The sequence below is a fragment of the Euprymna scolopes genome, chromosome 37 (assembly GCF_053919585.1).
Source record: "Euprymna scolopes isolate OS-2025 chromosome 37, ASM5391958v1, whole genome shotgun sequence".
Lineage (NCBI taxonomy): Eukaryota > Metazoa > Mollusca > Cephalopoda > Sepiida > Sepiolidae > Euprymna > Euprymna scolopes.
The window spans coordinates 6,135,873-6,150,323 of record NC_136518.1 but is presented as its reverse complement, the minus strand read 5'-3'; the positions used below and the strand labels follow the sequence as shown (position 1 = coordinate 6,150,323).

The window sequence follows — 14,451 nt, the reverse complement described above, 5'->3', positions numbered from 1 at the left end:
TTTTGATTTCTGATCGAGTTTCTTTCTTTTTTTTTTTTTTTTTTGACTTACATGAAGTCAACAGTTTAGAAAAAACAAAACTTCATACCGGCATGCACATGTCTCAGTTTGTGTATTAAAATATAATGTTATGCATATTTTACAACTAGGCAACGTATCTTAAAATTTTAAACAATTTTTATTCAAAATTCATTCAACCAAATCATAAATCAATTTGATTGTGTGTAAAAGTAGAAAGTACCCACTTTATCATGACAGTCATACCTGGAATTGGAAATTGTGCACCAGTGTTAATAGTAAAAAAATAAATTTTAAGGTAGACAACTTCTACAAGTTGGAACAATAAAATTGTCGCTCTACAAAAGACATGATTCCATTTCCGTTTGATGAAAAAGCGGTTTTCTTTTTTTTTTTTTTTTGTTGCAAACTATATACTAGTTGGCTAGTTGTGTACAAATCCAAAGAGTGATAATAGCCTTTTATCGTGTCAGAAAGTGACACAACGGACACGCAAGATCAGAGAGGCGTTTCTGTACAACTTGACAACTGAGATTACAGGGGTCGTTCCAAAAGTAAAACTTATTTTATTAATTTTTTTTTTTTTTTAACCCAAAAAATGGGAGTAGCACCATTAAAACGAGTGACCTTTTGTGATCCAAAATTTATTTGTCTACATGGTCACCACCATTCTTAATGCACTTTTGCTAGGTATTCACCAACACATCTCCGCTTTTAACGCACGTCCATGATAGGGGTTGCATTCTTAGTCTCACACCGTCAATATCTGCAACAGAGAGCTGAAACTTTCAAGTCATGAATGCATAAGTTCAGTCATCATAATACAATTTGCAATTTCCTCTGATCCATTTGGACGGAATAAAAAATAGGAGGCATTACTTTCTGAACGCTACTCCATGTTATCCAGACTGCTAATAATAAGCTTCACCATTCTGCATCGCAGATTAGGATGAAAATAAATGCCATAGCTGGAGTACTCCTTAGAGTAGCAAGTATGGTGAGGTTTTGTAATCCTTTAAAATGTGGTTTCAAAATGGTTTTATAAGATCCATTATTTAGCTAAAAAATTTAATTTTCTGTTTTTTGAATTTTTTTTTTTCAAATAAATTTTTTTTTTTTAAATAAATTTTTTTTAAATAAATTTCTTTTCGTAAATGATTAAAAAAAAATTTTTTTTTATAAATTTCTTTTTTTTATATATAATTTTTTAACAAAATTTTTTGAATACATTTTTTTTAATGAATTTCTTTTCTTAAAATAATTTTTTTTTTAAATAAATTTCTTTTTCTTCATAATTTTTCTTTTTTTTTTAAGCTTCTTTCTTAGAACTGCACACCTGTGGAACTCTGTTCCGTCTGCCTGCTTCCCTCCGGACTACAACTTGGATGTCTTCAAGTCCAATGTTAACAAATTCCTAATCAACCGCCCCCTTAATTAAACACTTCATCAAATCTCCACACTAACATAATGTACTTGCAATAACTCTTATCCCTGAGTGGCTTCCGGGCCTTGATAAGTGGTGATCACTGTGTAAAAAAAAAAAAAAAAAAAAAAAAAACTATATCAGTTTTACCTGATTTTTGGTGTACGCTATTTTCTAGCAGAAAGGGGAGACAATCCAAGATTATTGCAAACTTTTCTGATAATTCAAAACAAATTCAATAAATTAAATGAATTATCAAAACAAAAAACATTAAATAATGAAACAATTATTGAATTTAATTGAAATTTATCAAAAGTTTAGCAAAAATATTTCAAATTAACGTCAGAGTTCCGTTATAGAAACGTTGATTTAATTTGAATAAAATAAAATACGCATCAGGTGCGTTTGAAAGCCAAATTACAACGCAATATTATGAAAATAAATATTTTACTTGTTTGAAATTTTAAATTTCATTTCATATTTTTTATTTTATATTTCAAAATATATATTTTTTTAAATTTACAAATAAAATGTAACCTTCTGTGTTTCAAAATAATTATTTTTAAAATAAATATTTTTAAAATAATTATTTTTAAAATGAATATTTTTAAAATGAATATTTTTAAAATAAATATTTTTATAAATGCACAACTGGAATTAGTTTGGAATAGAAAACAAGCGTTAATTTTGGATTGGCTTCTCTTTCTGCTAGTATAACTCTTCCGAAAATGAAAACAAAGGTGTTTATACAGAATGGTGGATTTTGAAACCAACGCATGAAGACATTAGCACGTACTTACTTGTCATGTCAAAATTAGTATATATTCTAAAAATTACGAAAAACGATTGAGCAGTAAAATAATTACACGTAAAACTAAAATTTATTGAATTGTAAAGTTTTATCGTGGCTACCGTAATATGATGGCCTAGTGACGACCGATGTTCATGACGTCACGAAACTAAATTATAATTTAGTTTGGTGACGTCATGAATATCGGTCTGTTGAAATTTGGTCACGTGTCTCATGACTAAACCGGAAGTTGGTTTAAAGTTTTGGAGGGTTAAATAAATTTAAACATGTCGTTGAGATGTATAGTTCCAAAATGCCGAGGTAACTACAAAAATGGACCAAAAGTTACCGAGTTTTCATTTCCCCCAAAAAAAGGAAATAATTTACCAGTGGATTAATGCAATGAAAAGAAAGGATTTTACTCCATCTAAATATAGCAGAGTAAGTGTTAAAATGTTTGTGATATTTAAAAAAAAAACAAAAAAAAACGCGCCTTTTTTATTTTTATTTATTTATTTTTTAGAAAGTATTTTAAAATAAAAATGAAAGTATGTATATAAAAAATGATTTTTATGTGTAATTTAAGTTATGTGCTGAAATAATAAATTATTATTTAGAAACTTATTTAAAATGGGGAGTATGGTGAAAATATTATGTACTTTCACCTAACAATTTGATAAAAGCGATATCTTAAAAACGGAATTCCTTGTTTAAATAATTCTAAATAAGAAAAATCATTTATCTTTCTAGTTCAACTATTTTACTGTGCAATATTTATATCAGCGTGAAATAGATTAAACTTTTTTTTTTTAAGTTTATGACCGCTTTTGTCATCCCAAAAGCTTATTAATAATTATTTGTGGTAAATGTCGTGGCCCTGTAGGTGTCAGAATTTTAGAGAATATACTTCCAAAATAAACTATTAAAATTGTTTTAAAAAATAATAGAAATATTATTTTTTATTTTAAAAAAAGTGTTTACAAAATGCCGGCAATAAAAAAAATAATATTTCTATTATTTTTTAAACAATTTTATTAGTTTATTTTGGAAGTATATTCCATAAAGAAAATAAACAACCCACTTTAAACGGAAAAATTACGAGTTTTGTATGTTATTCGCAGTTTTGTGTTATGGTTGTCAGAAATTCCCCCCAAATTCTGACACTGCTAGTGGCGCTGTAAACGAAAATAACGTTTAAAATTACGGCAACGAGTAGTTTCCAAGATTTGAAGAAATGTTAGTTTTAAAAAATGGGGGATCACTTTTCTATAAAAATTTAACGTAAAATGAGCACCCACTTTATGGCCATCGTTTTTTTTAGGGCGCTTTCTTTTTAACAAATAAAAGTGAAGAAAAATGAGTATGGCCACCTTTATGTTGGGGGTTGGGAGTCAACGTACAATGAACATAGTTTAATGTAAAATGAACACCCCCTTTCAAAAAGTGTAAACAGAATTTTTGTTGGGGAGAGGGGGTCAACTGTAGGTGCTCATTTTATGTTTAGTTGCCTTCATTCCTACATCAAAGAGGCACTTCGCCTTGTTCGAGGCGAAAATGTAATTTAAAAAAAAATTGCTCGTTGTCCATGTAAAAAAAAAAAAAAAAAATTGGCCATAAAGTGGGTGGTCGTTTTAGGTTAAATTATCCCCCCCCCTTTTTATTTTAACTAACATTTCTTTATATCTTGGAAACTACTAGTTTGCCGTAATTTTAAACGTTATTTTCGTTTACAGCACCCCCGAAAACCTATAAAAGTGGTAATTTAAAAGGATTTCACCAGGGTGGACTAATTCTGCACATTTACCTTATTTTTTTATTTTATCGTTTTTTGTCATGTAAGTTTCTTTCTTTTTTTTTGTATAAAGTCAAACATGGTACGATTTTCTTTTAAATTATTTCTTTAGGTATGTGAACTTCATTTTCGACCTGAAGACATACAGTGAGAGGCATCAGCATTTGATGAAAGGACTGGAAAGACAATTAGTGTTAAATTAAAAAATCCCTATCTTAAGGATGGTGCTATTCCTCGAATATTACCAAACTGTCCCTCCTATTTATCGTCATCAACCACTTTTAGAGAGTCTCCTAACACAAAGAAAATGCGTTTAGAAAATTCTGCTCTTAAGTGTGCATTATGTGAAAGTGTTTCTGACGAGTTAGAGTTACAGAAACGTAAAACTCTCCTTAATATTGATTATTTAGAAAAAGAAATTAACATTTATAGATAAAAATTATTGGACTTCTATTAGGCAAGACAATACCATCATTATATGCCATATAAAGAGATGCCCATGCCCAAAAATAAAAATGTCTATGGTGATTGAACCGGACTTCGCCGTTAGAGTATTCTGTAGTGATGTGGAAATGAGTGATATAGGGGGAGTATAGAATTCCTAAACATGTAACAGAGGAAAATACTCTGCAGATTTTGATGGAAAACATGAAAAAATGGACATTGAAGAAGAGGAAATGAAAACTTCTAATATAAGTTCTTTATTAAAATTAATCTTATCATTTTTGCTATTAGTGCAAGATAAATCATTTAAATATTTTAATGCCGTTAAGTTCATATATGAACAAATTAACATTATGACAATGAATAAGGTTAATTATTCGAGTGAAATGATGGTATTTTCTTCCTTATTATATAACTGCTCCCCTAGAGGGTACAGACTGTTAAGAGACACTAAAAATGTAATTTTACCATGCTATTCAACCATTCGAAGATTAACCTTATCAACTTCTATGAATCCTGTCACTGAACAACACGATAACAATTTTCTCATATATATTAAAAGTAAGTTCAAGTTACTAATGCAGAATGACATCACAGTATCTTTACTTGTTGATGAAATACATCTCAAACCTTATCTTGATTATAATGGTGGTAATATTGTTGGATTAGCTAACAACAGCAATGAACCTGCCACAAGTGCATTTGCTTTTATGCTTAGCAGTGTATTCTCACAATATAAGGATGTTGTGCATGTTATGCCAACTAAATGTCTTCTAGATGAGAACTTATTTGACATAATTAAACGTGTAATAATTGGCTTAGAAGATATAGGGTTTAAGGTATTATCTGTTATGACAGATAATAATGCAATAAATAAAAAAGCTGTCTTTCTTTCTGTAGCCTATCAAAGCTTTCAATTGTATATCCCCATCCAGTTAGAACGTCTAGCCCTCTTTTCTTCTTATTCAACTCAGTGCATATATTAAAATGCATTAGAAACAATTGGCTTGGCCAAAAAGATGAACGTAAATGCATGATGTTCCCAAAGTTTTGTTATAATAGAAATCATGAATTAGATAACATCCAAAGTGCTCAATTTTCTAGTTTACATAAACTTTATGCCCTAGAATCTCAATCACTCATGAAATATTGCTATAAGTTGACTTCAAAAGCTCTTTCTCCGACTACTTTTGAAAGGCAAAATGTTAATTTGGGTTTGCAAATTTTCAACGAATATACTAATCAAGGTTTGCTAACCTTAGGAAAACAGGAATGCTTGCCAAATTATGCAGAAATCGCAGAATACATTCAAATATTTTATATTTGGTGGACAATACTGAATGTGAAAACACCATATAAAGGTTGTCGACTTTGTAATAAATATGCTAATCCACTTACATTAAATAGTGATAATTATAGTTTCCTAAATGTGTTCTGTGACTGGTTAGAAACTTGGAATAGCATTCCTGGAAGAACTGGTAATAAAGGAAACATATACTGCTTTGCACCATACTACTTACGCAATTTTAGAATTGACTAAATATTGTATAAATGTACTGAACATGATTACCAGGAAAGTTTCAGACAGATAACCTTGAGGCAAGGTTTGGCCAGTATTGACAACTTAGTGGAGATCAGTATAATATATCGATACGTCAGGTGTATGAATGTGGAAAACAAAACTCAGAATGTTGTCAGTTTTAAAATTGAGCTTACCAATTAATAATCGAACTATTGAATTGAAAAATTTAAAAGAAACTAACTGGGAGGAAATGACAAGGGAGCAACAGTTACATGTTTATAAATTTAACATATATGTAACAGAAGATGATGTTAATCAATGCAAGGAAGTACTTCCTATTATATTATACTTAGCAGGTTATTGCTGTCATGCAGTTTAAAAAAAAAACTGAAATGCCGTAGCTGCAAAAACTTAATATCCGGGAGAGAGGCTGTTGAAGAAATAGCTGAATTAAACAGCTACCTTCAGGGTATTAACAGAGGTTCTCTGCTATACCCAAATGATATAACTAATAATTTTGTTTTATATAGTTATAACAAACTTACAAAATGTGATTCTTTTTTACATTCGATTCATCAGAGAAAATTAGCCATGTACATAACTTTAAATATTTTGGCTGATCAAAATCGATTATTTCATGTTGACTCTTGTGATGAGGGTCACACTATTCAGCAAATTGAAAAAATGATGATATGGAGTTCATCGAATTCCCTTATAAACAATTTTTGTTGCAAAGAGAATGACAATATTATTAAAAAAAAAAAAAAATCAGAAAAAGAAAAATTCAAACTTTTAATTAAATTCTACAACAGATTTTTGAAAATTTTTAATATTCAATGTTTGAAATATTTCTGCCTTAGTAACTTTGTTTATACGAACATTTGTTTGAATTAAATTTTTAACTTATTGTTTGTTATTTAGTTAAACTAATTGTTCGTTATTCAGTTAAACTAATTTATTGTTCGTTATTCAGTTAAACCAATTTATTGTTCGTGTTTCAAGTAAACTAATTTATAGTTCGTTTTTTCAGTTAAACTAATTTATTGTTCGTTTTTCAGTTAAACTAATTTATTGTTCGTATTTCAGTTAAACTAATTTATCGTTTGTTTTTCAGTTTTGATTTTTAAAATATTATTTTTTTTATTTTAAAAATATTTATTGTTCATTTTTATTTATTTCTATTGAATAAACTTCAGTTTCATACAAATCAAATCGTATTCCTTTTATTTTTAAACTTTTTAACAACTTTTCTCCCTTTCAATTCGTTATTTGTTATTAATATTTTTATTATTAATATTTTTATTATTAATATTGGATGAGTTTCAGTACAAAGTATCATGTTTATCTTTTTTTAATCCAATTTTGAAGTTTTCTAACGCTTTCTGTAAAAAATGTCTGCTTATTATCGACAGTGTTCCACTTATCTTGCTTGCTAGGACCTATGGCGATGACGTAATTTTTCAGCTGACAGGCCATCTATGACGATGGTCACGGTTTTATTCAATTGGGATTCTGGATCGCATCTGATGGAAGATGCACGACTGAAATACAAAGTCGCATTGCTGCAGCCAAAGTCACCTTCAAGAGATTGTCATCAATCATGACCAACAGAAACATTAAAATAGACTCCGAACGTATGTATGGTCTGTTCTATTATACAGTTGTGAGTGCTGGACAATCACCAACAGCACAAGGAAAAGACTAGAGGCAAATGAAACTTGCTTCCCGAGGAGAATTTTGAAGATATCTTGGACAGAAAAGAAAACAAACCAAGAGGTATTAGAAATAGCAAACACAGAAATGTCTCTAATAAGAACAGCACGAAAAAGACAAATGAGGTTAATGGGTGATGTCTACAGAAAAAGCGGAATAGAACGGATTAGTTTGACAGGAAAGATCGTGGGTAGAAGAAGCGGAGGATGACAGTGAGAAATATACGTTGATAGTCTGAATACCTGGACAACGTGAGCAACAATGAATTCATGAATGCCTTGAGAGAGAGAGAGAGAGAGAGAAAGATAGATGGAGAGAGAGAGAGAGAGAGAGAGAAAGATAGATAGAGAGAGAGAGAAAGAGAGAGAGAGAGAGAGAGAGAGAGAGAGAGAAAGATAGATGGAGAACCATAGCCGTCAATGCCTATCAAGATAGGACAACACTTGATGATGATAACAATACACAATTCTTCTCCATTTCAAAAAAAAGGGATGTAATTCTGGAACTATTAGAATCAAATGTGTAGCAGCAACTTGAATGCCTACTTGTGTCTAAGGTCTCTCTGTACAGGGGTTTGTCAGGACAATCTCACATGAGGATAAAACCTGACTAAATATTCAAAATGACTTCGTATTTGCAGCACAAATCCCCATCGCTATGGCCAACCTACACTGATTTTTATGAGGAAATGTATCGGGCTAAGAGTAATCTGCCCCTGACAACAGGAGGCAACCAAAGTGATTTCCCCTGATTTTTATAAATATCATACGTTGACAGTCTAAACACCTGGGCAACATCAAAAATGATGAGCAACAATGAATTCATAAATGCCTTGAGACAGAGAGAGAGAGAGAGAGGGGGGCAGAGAGAGAGAGAGAGGGGGGGGAGATAGAGAATCATAGCCGTCAATACCTGTACCAGGCAGGACACCACTTGACGATGATTAGATTGGTTAACACGAGAGGAGTTCGTAAAAGCCAGGGGAGGTAACTGCAAGAATTCAATATAAAAAATCTAAAAAATCAAATAAATCCAAGAAATTGCAAACAAATGTTCGACTATGATTTTAATGAAACCACCATTTTGTTCCGTTCTAACTCGACACTTTCAACACTACCTTTATTTTTATTCAAAAAAAAAAAGCAGTCTAAAATAAGTGCTCGTCTGAGCTCCAATCTGTGGTCCCTCCCTCGTCAAACTTTCACGAAAAACACTCGTCCAGCCAAAACCACTATCCATAATTTCCTCCACTCTTATCGGTGCCTAAACTTAAAAGCAGATTCCATGAACAAAATTTCTTAGGATAAGGCTATTCTGAAAAAAAAATCACCTGAGGGTTTTAATGTGGAAGAAAATCCGGCCCCCCAAAAAGGGACACTTTGGAGTTGGACACAAGAATACCTGCATCTCATAGGCACTCTCTCCCAACAAGCAGAAAGGAAACAAAAAAATATCTCACTCTAAAAAGAAGAGATGGGGAAAGGTACTATAATCTCTTTGTTGCTTTGAAGGAAAAAGTAATTCTTGGGAGGATGGTCACTCCACCACACCTACCTCACTCCACCCCACACCACCCCACCCCACTCGCGCCTCTAAGACAGGACAGACAGATTTACCTGATATTTAAATGAGGAGATTATAGAAGGTTCCTGACAGGTGAAGAAGAGCTTCCCCCATACACAGGGATGATTAAAAAAAAAAAGTCACACGTGGGTGTTAAAAAGGTGGACATGGGTCATTGTAGCTGGACCCCATGGAGGTGTGAAAGAGGACAGTGGCCAAACGAAAATGAAATAGAAATAAAACAAAAGTCCTTTTTTAGAAAAACCACAAGAAGTGACCCTTTCCTATTCAGGAGCACACACACACACACACACACACACACATGTATGTATGTATATATATATATATATATATATATATATATATATATATATATATATATATATATAATTGTTTACTGTAAAAATTTCATTGTAAACCATCCCCACCGCATTATCACATAGGATATACTGTGGAAATATCTATGGAACTATAAAAAATAATTTAACTGACAAAATACACACACACACACACACATATATATATATATATATATATATATATATATATATATATATATATATATATATATATACCATACATTACGACCTACAGCCACCTACCTTAAAAATGCTGCTGTCAAACCTGACATAGTTATATGGAATAGGTCAGAGAGAGTGACAACCTTGGTTGAAGTGAGTGTCCCTAATGATTGAGGTCTGAACAGAGCTGAAAGGGAGAAACAGACCAAATATCAAGGTCTCATGTACGATATGAAAAGAAACTGGAAACTTAGAGAAATATCAATCATACGTTATCATAGGTGCCACAGGGCTTATGAAGAAGAACCTGAAGTCCTACCTAACTAATATTCCTGGTGAACCAAGTGCAAAAGAGATCCAGACAATTGCACTTCAGGGAACAGCAAGGATACTAAAAAGAGCTCTCGGTTGGTTTCAATAAAAAGCAGGGTAATGTTGGTAGCTGGTTTGGCTGCCCCATACCCAGCATTACAATCTTCAAAGAAAGAAAACTAAAAAACAAACAAAAAAAAAACATATATTAATGTATATGTTACAGTTTTGCAAGTCTCTAACCGATCGCTGTAGAGTTGGGATAAGTAGTCACTATAAAGCAGATGACATGGATACTTTTTTGTATATACTAATGGTCTACCACCTATCAAGGCAAAAAGCGACTCGAGGATAAAGACCAGTGGGATGATTGGACTGATTGTTTGGTTTTTTTTTTTAGAATAATATAACCTGAACGAAATTACATTTCTTTATTAAAAAAAAAATTGATTCAATCAAACGTAATCTGAACTTTGAAAGACATATAAAAAAAATAAATGGGCATTTTTTTTTTTTTTAAATAAATAATTTGGTTCAATCAACAATTGAATAAAAAAAAAAATGATTAAACTGAACTTTTAAAAGCATGTAAAAAATAAATCAGTTCTTTTTAATGAAAAATAAAAAATTAAAAAAAAAGTAGATACTTCACCATTTACCAAGGCCGAAAGCCACTCAAGCATAAAGGATAAATGAAACCTTCAAGTCGATAACGGAACAGTACGAGGAAAGGATTCGACTACTTGGATTCATTCACAGGATGACATGACAGATATTTGTTTACAGTGGACTTGAAAACGGTCATGTTGTAATCTGCAGAGGAGCAGTCCCACGGTAACGTGTTGAAGATTACAGGTTACATCGGCTGAAACGTTTGTGAAAAATAACAATCCAGATGAGAACAATAGGTCAAAACAATCGAAATTATTAAAATCCTCATCTAAAAAAATTCTTACATTTTATTAAAAAATAAAGAAACAAAAAAACAACAAACAAACAAAAAAAAAAAAAACAACTGTAATAGCCATCCAAGCACAAAGAACATCGATGTCTCAAGTAAGTTTTTACTCTTTTTACAATCTATCTATCTACCTATCTATCTATCTACTACTAGCGGGGTGGGGGTGGGGGCGACTTGCTTTGCCCGGGCATAAAATATGTTTAAGTATGATATTTTTATTTGTCCAGATTCCATATATATTATTATAGAGTCGTGATTTCAAAAGTAAAAAAAAAAAAAAAATATTTGGGTGCCATCAGCTAGAATCGAAACTGGAAGCAAAACTGTAGCATTCAAGGCTGGTGGCGTTACCTCTTTACCAACGTGACACGCACATGAACTGATTAAAAATTAAAAATAAACTAAGATGAATGCACAAAGCGTTTAACGATTTTTATCAATTTTCACCCATTTTTCACCCATTAAAATCTATTTTAATTGGCTAAAGACCCACAAAAGAACGGTCTGTAAAAAAAATCCAATCATTCGAGGCCCCTAGCGCCGCTTTGCGATTTTTAGTTTCGGAGGAGATAGAGTTTGAAAATATCGAGACAGATAGACAGACAGAAAGGCCGACAGACAGAGATATAGGATATAGCCGTTTATATATTAGGTTATATAAAAGGAACTGTGTGTGTGTGTGTATCTGTGTTCGTTCCCTATAGACTCGAAAACGGCAGAGCTGATTTTTGAGATTTCGCAGGAAGGTACTTTATGTGCTTGGCAGTGTTCTTGGATAGGTTTTATATCAGAAGGTCTTCGATAAGAATCGATAATCGAAATGAACCTATGAAAAAAAAAGGAATGGACGATTTTGATCAAAGTTAACACTCTACACCACCTAATATCATCGAATGCATTTCAGAAGTTTTATTATCACACAAGAAGGAAGGTCCGACACATAAAATCAACAGCAGGTTATTTGATATGCCGGAATGTTTCTGTATGATACTGACTTTTGCATTTTAAACTTTAATTCAAGCCATTATATATAAAAAAAAATGACATAAAATCAACAGTAGGTTCTCTACAGTGCAATGTTTACTACAATGTATTGTGTACTAAGTCACTGTGGGGAGGCATGTCAAACATCATTGCGATGCACTGTGGTGGATCCCTAACGAGAGCAGCCAATCAATCGATTTGATTGAAAAATGTTTGATTTTACTGATTTCGATGACCAAAGATAGCACCTTACACAGCCTAATATCAAAAGTGCATTTGAGAAGTTTTATTACCACATAAGCCGAAATACCCGACATATAAAATCAACAGTAGGTTCTTTCATATGACAGGGGCGCGTTCGAAACGAATGTTTGTTTAAAGCACAATTGTATCATAATACTTGACTTTTTCAATTTAAAATTAAATTCAAGCCATTATATATATATATATATATATATATATATATATATATATATATATATATATATAAAATAATTCCATAAAATAAACAGAAGGCTATCTATTGTGCAGTGTAGACTACAATACATTGTGGACTTAGTCGCAGCGGGGAGGCATCTGAAGCTTCCTCCAGGTGCATCGCGATGGATCCCTATTTAGAGCAAGCGATCAATCGACTTGATTGAAAAAAAAATGGGCGATTTCACCGATTTCGATGACAATAAAAATATGGGAGTGTGAAACATTCGTTGATCATCATTCAATCCCGGGCAACGTCGGGTGTCCTTGCTAGTTAAAAATAATTAACGCGTCAACCTGATTAAGAACATAACAAACAAGTGTCCGAATAATCCAAGTACTAAAAGAATTTCTTTCAATTACGAGGGTCGTTTCAAAAGTAGAGGCTCCTATTTTTTTTAACGCAAAAAAAAAGTTGAAGAGCTACAAAGACGGAAGTGGTACCATTAAAACGAGCTACCTTTTGTGCTTCAAAATTTATGTTTTCTACATAGTCACCGCAATTTTCGATGCACTTTCATCAGGACTTCAACGACGTATCTCTCATGACAGGGGTTGCTTTCTTAGAGTCTCAAACCATCAATAACTGCAACAAAGAAATGAACATTTCAGCTCATGAATGCATAAGTTCAGTCACTATAACAATGCAATTTGCAATCCCGTCTGATCCATTCAGGTGGAATAAAAAATAGAAGACATTACTTTCGGAACGCTCCCCCCCCCCTCATAATATCTACTGCATATATGCTTTGTTTTAGCATTAACCTTAACAGTGCTCAATACACGAGTAGAGCTTAGTAATAGTGTGAAAATATACTTAAGGCAAGTGAGCTACGCAAATGTTTATGCATAGCTCACTTGCCATAAGTATGAATGTGCAAAACGTCGGCAAAACTTTCCTCCCCAAATTCGGTTTATAACTGGAGGGAAATACAGTTCCTCAAAAAGGACACTCGTGATTGGAACAAAAAAAAAAAAAAAAATTGACCTCGGTTAAAAAGGATTTCTCCTTCATTGACTGAAGGCACGAAAGATGAAGTGTAGCATCAGAACAGATACTACACTTTGTTCCTCGCAAAAAAATACAAAAAAAAACAAAAACAAGGAGCTCCAACGTGTGTGAGAGGTTGTGTTTATTGCGACAAAGTTTTCAATATTATGATTCATTTTTTTTTTAATTTTATTATTTTATTATTATTATTATTATTATTATTATTATTATTTTTTTTTATTATTATTATTATTATTATTATTATTTTTTTTTTATTATTATTATTATTATTATTATTATTATTTTTTTTTTATTATTATTATTATTATTATTATTATTTTTTTATTATTATTATTATTATTATTATTTTTTTATTATTATTATTATTATTATTATTTTTTTTTTTTTTTTTTTATTATTATTATTATTATTATTATTATTTTTTTTTTTTATTATTATTATTATTATTATTATTATTATTATTATTATTATTATTATTATTATTGACTCACAAGTAGCTTTCACACAGGTCATAAAGGATCTCTCCTTGAAAACAGTCTGTGGTGTTCCCTGGAAGCTGAGTGACAACAAGTCTCCCCAGGTTTCCAGTACTCTCCACCTGACATCATCGTCATCATCATTATAGTAGTAGTAGTAGTAGTAGTAGTAGTAGTAGTAGTAGTAGTAAGGTTGACACACCGGGTCTCGTCAGATTACCAAAGTTAAGCAACGTTGAGCCTGCTGCCTGGCTAGTACCAGATGGGTGACTATTTAGGAATTCTAATCGCTGTATGTGCCCTCTCTCCTCCACTTATTTCGGTATTGTTTTCGGTAGTTCCGCACCTTCACTTTCCACTTGTATTTAATAATGCCAACTCAGGAGAGGTGTGGTTGAGGATTGCGCAACTCTTGCACAAAACTACCACGCGCAAGTACCCTT

The 14,451-nt window shown here is 31.8% G+C and overlaps 1 long non-coding RNA gene across 2 annotated transcripts in view; it reads right to left on the bottom strand.

Annotated features, from left to right (window-relative positions):
* Positions 1 to 14,451, bottom strand: part of LOC145261054 (uncharacterized) — an 88,660-nt gene that overhangs the window by 19,804 nt on the left and 54,405 nt on the right. The window contains exon 1 of one of the 2 annotated variants that reach the window (XR_013864394.1): positions 9,868 to 10,066. The exons of the other annotated variant lie outside the window; for it this stretch is intronic. This is a non-coding gene — a long non-coding RNA (uncharacterized LOC145261054). Of the gene's footprint in view, positions 1 to 9,867; positions 10,067 to 14,451 lie in introns of those variants that run through there. 2 annotated transcript variants of the gene reach the window in all.